This window comes from Vombatus ursinus, unplaced genomic scaffold (genome assembly GCF_900497805.2).
Source record: "Vombatus ursinus unplaced genomic scaffold, bare-nosed wombat genome assembly UNPS02014798.1, whole genome shotgun sequence".
Taxonomy (NCBI): Eukaryota; Metazoa; Chordata; class Mammalia; order Diprotodontia; family Vombatidae; genus Vombatus; species Vombatus ursinus.
Window position 1 is genome coordinate 70,956,599 of NW_020954576.1, and position 8,433 is coordinate 70,965,031.

The window sequence follows — 8,433 nt, forward strand, 5'->3', positions numbered from 1 at the left end:
CAGTTATGATATGGCATAGATAGCATAGGATCTGGGTCCTGAAGATTTATTTCCAAGTTCCAATTCTGCAACTCATTAGCTGTGTAACGTTACTCAAATCACAACCTCTCCAAGACTCAGTTTCCTCATTCTTCATCTGCAAAATGGGGATAATACTTGTATTATCTACCTCACAGAGTTTTTGCAAGGATACATTGAGAAAACATTTTGTAAAGCTTAAGGGGCTATGTAAATGTAAGTAATTAAAATAAACTGAAGCTTTGGGGGACTGATAACTTGCAAGACACCATCATTCAAGAAAACTGCCAATACTCAAATTTACATACCTTTCACATTGTGGCAGCACTAGGCTTGGTCATCCCTGAACCACAAAATGCATCATAAAGGGAAATCACTACACTACAATCAGCTGAGACTGAGATTCAGAGCAAAAGAAGCTGAAAGGAAATCTCACTGCAGGGCTACCAAATTTTTATGAGCTTTCAAGCAAAGTATCTGACTGCCTACTTTCTTTAAAATGCTGCTGTTATAATAAGAAAATATAATGGATTACCCAGGGTCAGTGTTATAATTGCAAAAAAACAGTGAAAGGCAGCTAACTTTCCATGGATGATAAGATTAGGTTCCTCCCAGCCCTTTGGAGTCTCAGTCCCAGCGCCAGGTTGAACAATATTTTTAATGCAGACAATGTTTGTACAAGACAAAGTCAACTTAGCATTTCACACGAGCTAGTCAAGTGTTCCCCAGTTCAATGTATTTTTTTTTCTCTTTCCCACTGTTTAAATAAATTATAGGAGATGAGGATCTTAGTTTGGCATTGCTGGTAATCCATAACATGAACATCATATTCAGGAGTATTTGTATTCTAGGTGTCATGTCCTTCAAAAGCTGTTTTCCAAGAGAATTTTTCCATAAGTTACTGTCTTTTCTTTATGTCTAATTCCCCTGTATTCATTATCCAGGAGTGTTTTCATAGTATTCTGTACCATGAAATACATTTTCTGGTGAGATTTATGGAATTGGCCAGAACATTATTATCTTATTTACTTTTTTTCCCTCTCAATGGGGTGAACTCCTTCAAAGAGATTTATTTTTTTAAGACTTAAATATATTTATTGGAAAATAATGTTAAAAAAAGGAGAAGGGAATTGGTATTTCTGTCTCTGAAGAACAATCAGTGAAGGGCTATTCTAACTGTTGAAAATAGGAAGAGAGATGTAGGGTCTTTTATGTTCACTGTTACGTCTTCAGTTCTTCCCAATCATCCAGAATTGTTATTTGCCACTCTCCTACTTAAATATCATGTTGTTACTGCATTATCCTTGATCTTTTGGTGATGAAGAATAAATAACTTACATTCATCAAAGCTCTCAGGTCATCAGAGCACTATTTTTTTTGCCAAATACTAAATTGGAGGTAAAGGGAAGGGTAGAGCAATTTTGTCATAAAGAGAGGACAATAAGACACATTACCTTCCCTTTCCTTCTAGACACACTGGAACCTTTTCTTTGTTCCTGAAAAAGTAGTCTGTGTCACAATTCAGTCATTTGTGTTGGGGCAACTAGGTGGCGCAGTGGATAGAGCACCGGCCCTGAAGTCAGGAGTACCTGAGTTCAAATCCAGCCTCAGACCAAACACTTGACACTTACTAGCTGTGTGACCCTGGGCAAATCACTTAACCCCAATTGCCTAAAAAACAAAAACAAAAAATCATTTGTGTGTGTGTGTCACATTCCTAACAACATGAGTGCAAAAAACAAAGATCACAATATTCTTGGTGTTGGCCATTTCAAAAGGATCCTGAGACTTCCAGACCTCTCAAAATTCACCTCTGTGTAAGTTTCTGGAGCTTCTCTTCTATTATTGTATCTTATGAATTCCCCTTAGCTCTCTTTTGGATCAGGAGAAATTCTAGTTCTTTCCACTAGAATCTCTGTGGGATCATAAGACTTTTTAAAGCTTTCTTCTATTAGACATATTGGGATTCCTTACTCTATAGTGCCTGATCTAGAAATGAAAAAGAGGAAAGAGTGATATTCCCAAACCTTGGCACTAACCTACCAGAATATCAGACTATTTACTGAATGGAGCAACATAATGTCATAAACATTAATGACAATTACCCTCCATTTCAACCCTGACATTTCTTAGTTAACTCTGACTTATGACTGATCCAGAAATGTGGAGGCAAAAAAGGAAAGTAATCAGTTAGACTATGAGATTATGAAAAGGAAAAAGAGACACATATACTTTTTCTGCTCTAACATTAAGATTGGCTATCTATCATCTTCCAGATACTTGGAAATTACAACTCCCTACTATACATACTCTAGGGAAAATATGCCTAGGATTCCTAAAACCACTGTCAAAAACCTGCTTCTGGTTATCCCAAACTCAATATAACAAACAAGCAGTACCCTAGGTACTGGTGACTACCAGAGGTATGAAAACGCACTCAGCACATCTTCTGCAAATGTATATTTCACATTGATCCAATGCCAGAAGTGGCATTGGTCCATGGCTGCTGAGACCATCTACCATTAAAGGTCAGCTTAAGAAGCCCCTTTTTTCTTCTCTTTCCCCTTTTCCTTCCTCCTTTCTTTCTCCATTTCCCCATTAAAAGGATATGAAGAAGACAAACAGCAAAGCAGCAGGGAGAGACCAAAGCTAAGTATGTACAAAGCATAAGTAAAGCTAGCTCTATTTTTAGTGTCTCTCACTTTCCTTTTTCTGGCAGACAAGGCTAATACCATTTGGGGAAATAAAAGAAACTTAACTGCACTTGACATTAAGGAGCAACAGGGGTACGTTTAATAGGGCAGAAAATGTTCAGATTGGCTGGAAACAGAGCTGTTTCTCTACTCTCTATGGCCAACTAGAGTAGTACTCACTTTTGAGAGTTGGAAGACTGCCCTCTCCTGGTCTTTATGTGTATGTGTTGTCACAATCAAGTGATAATATTTAACTGCCCACCTGTGCATGATGGGGTAAATGCTTCAATAAAATTTTCCCACTTCTATTGTCTCAGGTAATCTTCCAATGTGGTCTTCCTTGCAGGTGACGATTTTTGTTTTGTTTTGTTTTGTTTTTACATACTCATTAATCCTTTTACCTCTTGCTTTGAGAGTGAGGATGCCTACTGTCATGTCATAAATAAATGAAACATCTTGTATGCAACATCCTTCTGTGAATATTTCATCCACAAATGGACATAGGACATAGCTCTTCAAACAAGTGCTTAAGTAAAGTACGTTTTCTGAATGACACTGGTTGGCCAAATGCCAATCGATGGGCCTTGCCCAATAGGATCTGGTTCAGTAGACAGTTGAAACTCCACAAACATTCAAGGTATCCAACTCAGAAAGGAAAATTCATACAACACAAACATGTAGCACTTTACAAAATGAACAATGGGAGCTAAAAATAACTTGAAGAATGCGTGCAAGAACCCTAGAGTAATGTCATTGACTAGCATACTCTCCATGGCCCCAAAGCCATTTACTAACAGGAGGAGTGGTTTAACATTTTATTTAGTAGGAATGGTAAAATGCAACTAGGATCAGTGAATAAGAGCAATGGACATAGTGAAAAAGACCTAAATTCAAATCTCACCTCAGACACTTACTAGCTGTGAGACCCTGAGCAAGTCACTTCATCTCCACCTGCCTTAGTTTCTTCAACTGTAAAAATGGGAATCATAATAGCACTTAGGTCTCAGGGTTGTTGTGAGAATAAAATGAGATAATACTTGCAAAATGCGTGGCACAGTGTCTGGCACATATTAGGTGCTTGATAAATGGTTGTTTCTCATCTCTTCCCCCCCATTTCATTCACAAGACTCATTACATAGACAATGAGGTGAAAATAAGGAAGTCCACTACCAAAAGAGTGGTGGAATAAGAAAGGGAGCCCAAGACAATTTACAGTCATATAAGCACTCTCTCATAAACATGATTTTGTGTTCACCCCTTTTCCATCTTTCCCCTCCTGCCACAGGCACAATTTTTGTCGAATTTATCCTGGCCAAGACAATAAATCATGGCTTTAAACACAGTGCCCACAAACCCAACTCTTAAAGTACCCCCAACAAGGAGGAAACAAATATAAAAGTTTTCCTGCATGTAGCAGATTGGAAGGTCCAACCTTATCTGATAGTGTACCCAAAACTCCACAACCCTCCAGAGTAACTCTGTCCTTGACCAGGTATGTCAGTTCTATTCATATCAATAAGAATACCATGCTAAGTTTGAGAGCCTAATGCTCTTTCTTTGTTCCAGTGGGAGAAAGCTGAGGGAGGAAGTGTTTATTTTATAGCAGATTTGAAGGAGTGTACATTGTTTAAACTTTACCTCACTAGCAATTCAAGGAAGCCTCAAGTTTAAGCTGTGGCTGGCTGTGAAATAGAACTGTAGTCAACTCTATGAATTATTTATCCCATTGGAGAACTGTACAAATAATACAAAACAACCGACAATCTGCCGATTATTGGGTTTTAGGGCTTGAAAAAGTCTTTTAAATCCACTAGTCCAATCCCCTGCCCTAGACTCTTACTAGTTGTGTGGCCCTGGGTGAGGAGGTTGGCCTGGATGGACTCTATGGTCCTTTCCAGATGTAAATATGTGATCTTCTAATCCTTATTTTACAGATGAGGAAACCAATACTCAAAAAGGTTAAGGGATTTATCCAAGGTCACATAGGCTAGTTTTGGATACACACATTACAAAATCAAGGCATGAAGTATTTTGTCAGAGAAGATTCTGACATTCAGAGTCACTCCCTCTGCGCTGAGCCCTCAACACCTTCCAACTTTGTTGCATTGTTAGTAATTCATTACTTTGTATGTGTTGTAGTATGAATTTATTGCACATAATCTACTTATGGTTAAGAGTATACTATATATACTAAAAAACGTGTCCATTAGATTCAATTGATAGTATTTGATTGGGTCTTAGCTACATTAATTTGCATTGTCAATTGCCCTCTTGCCACTAAGTTTTCTTTAATAAAAAAAAACCCTTATGATGCATAGAGAGTAAAATAATGGATCAATGCTGATAACCCCCCAAAAGAGAATTTACTTTCCATCTATTCCTCTCCCTCCCTCCAACAAAATATCTTTTTAGTGGAATTCAGTAAGACTCTATCAAATCAAACTGAGTAGTTATTAATGGAGAATGGGAACAGCTTTCAGTCAATTTACATAATAGCTAAGCCAGAGTTTCCCTGCATAAATAAGAGAAGCCTTAGTCTGAAGAATCTAGGTCAAGGTAACAACAATACAAATTCTCCTTCCTGAATGTGCAAAGGCAGATGAAACAAGTATCATTGACAAGACTTGCTTCTCATCATTGGACAGGCAAGTGGCACTGAATGGGGATGACACCTGAATTAAGCACTGGCTGAAGCTCTAAACAGATGGGAAATTTGCAGTGCATTAAGCATGCAGGGGTCTGGATGGGGTCTGCTATGCAAAGTGCTAATTAGGCCTCGGAGAACGCATTGGACTTGCAGCTGCACCTGCTGCAGGAACCATTCTCTGCAAGACTGTGGAGTCAATCCTACCTAATCTGTATTTTTTTTTTCCCACTGCAGGAGCTACTCTTTCTACAGAGATTCAAAGCAGCTGAGCACATGTACTCCAGAGTCACTCAAAGCATTCAAAGCAGGCTTTTAACTGAGCTTTCATTCAGCTTGTTCTGCCTTTGGTTGAGAAAGGCTGGAGTTACAATGAACTGTTAATTTTACCCTGAGAAATCCACAGACAAAAACGAAATTACGTAGTCACCTGATTCAAAAAACTGAAAAATAATTTAGTCATCGGTAAACTACCAATACTCTCTTCCTTTCTTTTTACAACCTCCATATCAACAACAGCAAAAGTCAAAGATTCTTCTCATGTTAGCATCAATATCAAACTCATCCTTGGCATTTCCTTGGAAGTATTATATTAATCAGTATGCCCAGTCTTTAAATTGTAAATGTAATCCCAGATCTCCTTGAAGTCATTCTATATGGAGATATAGAATGAAAATCTATCTTAAGCTCAAATGTTAAAAATCGATTCAGGCGCACAGGAAGAGAGGACTGGAAAAAAACTTAAAAAAAATTTTTTTATCAACTTCTATAACAAAAGGAGAGCATTATATGTATAAAGTTAGCGCATCTTAACACATCCTATTCGATTCAAAACCAAGCAAAAGTCATTCCATTTCGCTGATTATATCAGGAGGATTACGTAAGTCTGATAGTAACTTGACATAATAAAACCACAGGGAATGTTAAAAGGTTGCTTTACAGAAGTCAGACAGCTATTTGCTTCCTATTACACATAATTATCATCTAGGACATCAATATGTGCCACCCCCCCCAAAAAGGTATCATGACAGCATATCTCTTGGTTGTATTGGGGGTGGAGAAGACACTGCTAAGTTTGCAGGTATGTAATTCACACTCCCTGAAAATCCAATAGGTGGATGTCAACAGCATACAATATAGGGTGAATGAAATGAGAGAGTTATTCTATGTGTTCTATTCTAAAAAGCTAAGGAAAGGCAAAGGCAAGAACCGAGCAAAACCTACAGAAAACGTGCGAGTGAGAAACCATGTCCGTGCCAGATGAGTTGTGATGAGCTCGTACCTGCAATGCTGTTGGAGTTCTCTGCTCAGCTCTCTTCTCGCTCTCTCTCCCTCCTCTGGGGGTGATATAGTCCAAAGGGGCGCCTAAGTTTGATCTCCTGCGGCCGGGTTCAGCTCTGCCTTAGCCAGGCTGCGGCAGATGCCCATAAGACAGAGCACAGGCTAAGTGAGCTGGAAATGGGAGACCGTGCCTTGCTTTGCACGGTCTCAGGCTGTCTCCGGCTACAGACGTGAAAAGGAGCACTGGAGTCTTAGCTCTGACTCCTCTCAGTCACTGCATGGGTATATTATCACAATCTAGGCTTTCTATTGGCTCTGATTACCAAACAAATCACACCAGCCACCCCCCGCCCCCCTCCCCTCCCTGGTTCACTCAGCGCTTGTTTCTCATCTAACCCACAAACATTGCAGCCACACACACTTCAGTCGCTTGCAATGTTTCTCTTTTCCTCCTTCCAGTCTGTGGATTTACAACCTTGTGGTCAGCTCTAACATTTTTTTTAGCAGACTTCCAACCCAAACCTTCTTGTTTATGTAGAGGAATTCTCCATCGCCCAGCCCGCAAAAACCGCTCGTTCCCTTCAGATCTTCTTCCTCCTTTTGTTGATGGGCTTGCAATGTGAAGAATGCACGAAGAAGGCTGCAGCCCGTTGTGTGACAGATCTGACATTCACACACACACACACACACACACACACGCAAGCCGTGGTCCTTTTGTTTTGAGTGAGGCTAGTAAAATTAAAAGCCCAATGAGCCTCCTGACCAAAGTGAGGGCTCCTTCAGTAAAATCTTCAATTAAGGCAGCGCAAAGGGTTCATTGCTTGAGTTTGGTTTGTGTTTCCAACAGCGATTCGGTCATTATTATCCCTATTTTTGTTTATTGAATGCAGAGGTTTCTAATGCAAATCAGACCCTGCAACATTGGGAAAAACTGGAACAATGACGCCAGACCAATTCTTCTGTTCAGTAAACTCAGTTGGTTATATCAGAGGGTCTGCGAGTGATGCCTGCTAGTTTCCTTCTCTTTTTGTTATTTTTTTTTCATCTTCTCTGCTCTTGGCTGCTTTTTAAGGTGGTACTCTGACCAGAGGAGAGAATTCAGCCTCAGCTGACATATGCTCCTGGATTCAAATGTTGAATACATGGGGATGAATAGAGATAGACCTTTGGCCTGTGGGCAGAGGAAGAGCCCAAGGGGGGAAAAAGATCTTTTAAGATTTTCCAAACTTGGCTGGGAAAATTGGGAAGAAATTCACTGTGCTTTGTAATAGACCCTCCCGAAGCCTTTCCCACAACATCAATTTCACTGGAGCTTATGGAAATTTTAATGACAGTTATTCTTGACAAGTAGCCATTGCTACACAAATTACTTTGCCCTATTTTGATTTTCAGCTTAGAACAAAATCCTCAACCTCCTGTTAGGCCTTTGGTACAATAGTTACCCTGACTTTGTGAGCTGATGTGAGGTAAGTTCATCATCATCATCATCATCATCATCATCATCATCCATGAATACATGCATACACACAAAGAGTAGCAAAAGCCTAAGAAATAAAAATAAGGGCTGGGAATTGATCATTTTTATATAGGCTATTTGATTTCTTCCTCTAGCTAGGCAAATCTCATGAATCTAACACTCATTTCCAGGAATGATTAACCTAACAGCAGCTGGAAGTTACACAAACATTGCACATTTGGTTACCTGCCATCACACACTCCAACTTCATTTGACATTCCCTTATTACCTGAAGAATTAAAATAGACCCATTTTCCTTTTGTCAACACATTTTTAAATTC

General features: G+C 39.3%; 1 protein-coding gene across 1 annotated transcript in view; it reads right to left on the minus strand.

Annotated features, from left to right (window-relative positions):
- Positions 1-6,911, minus strand: part of LOC114049823 (gremlin-2) — a 132,123-nt gene extending 125,212 nt beyond the window's left edge. The window contains exon 1 of the mRNA XM_027871239.1: positions 6,638-6,911. The gene's annotated coding sequence lies outside the window, so the exon portion shown is untranslated. The remainder of the gene's footprint in view (positions 1-6,637) is intronic.
- Positions 6,912-8,433: the final 1,522 nt, after the last annotated feature.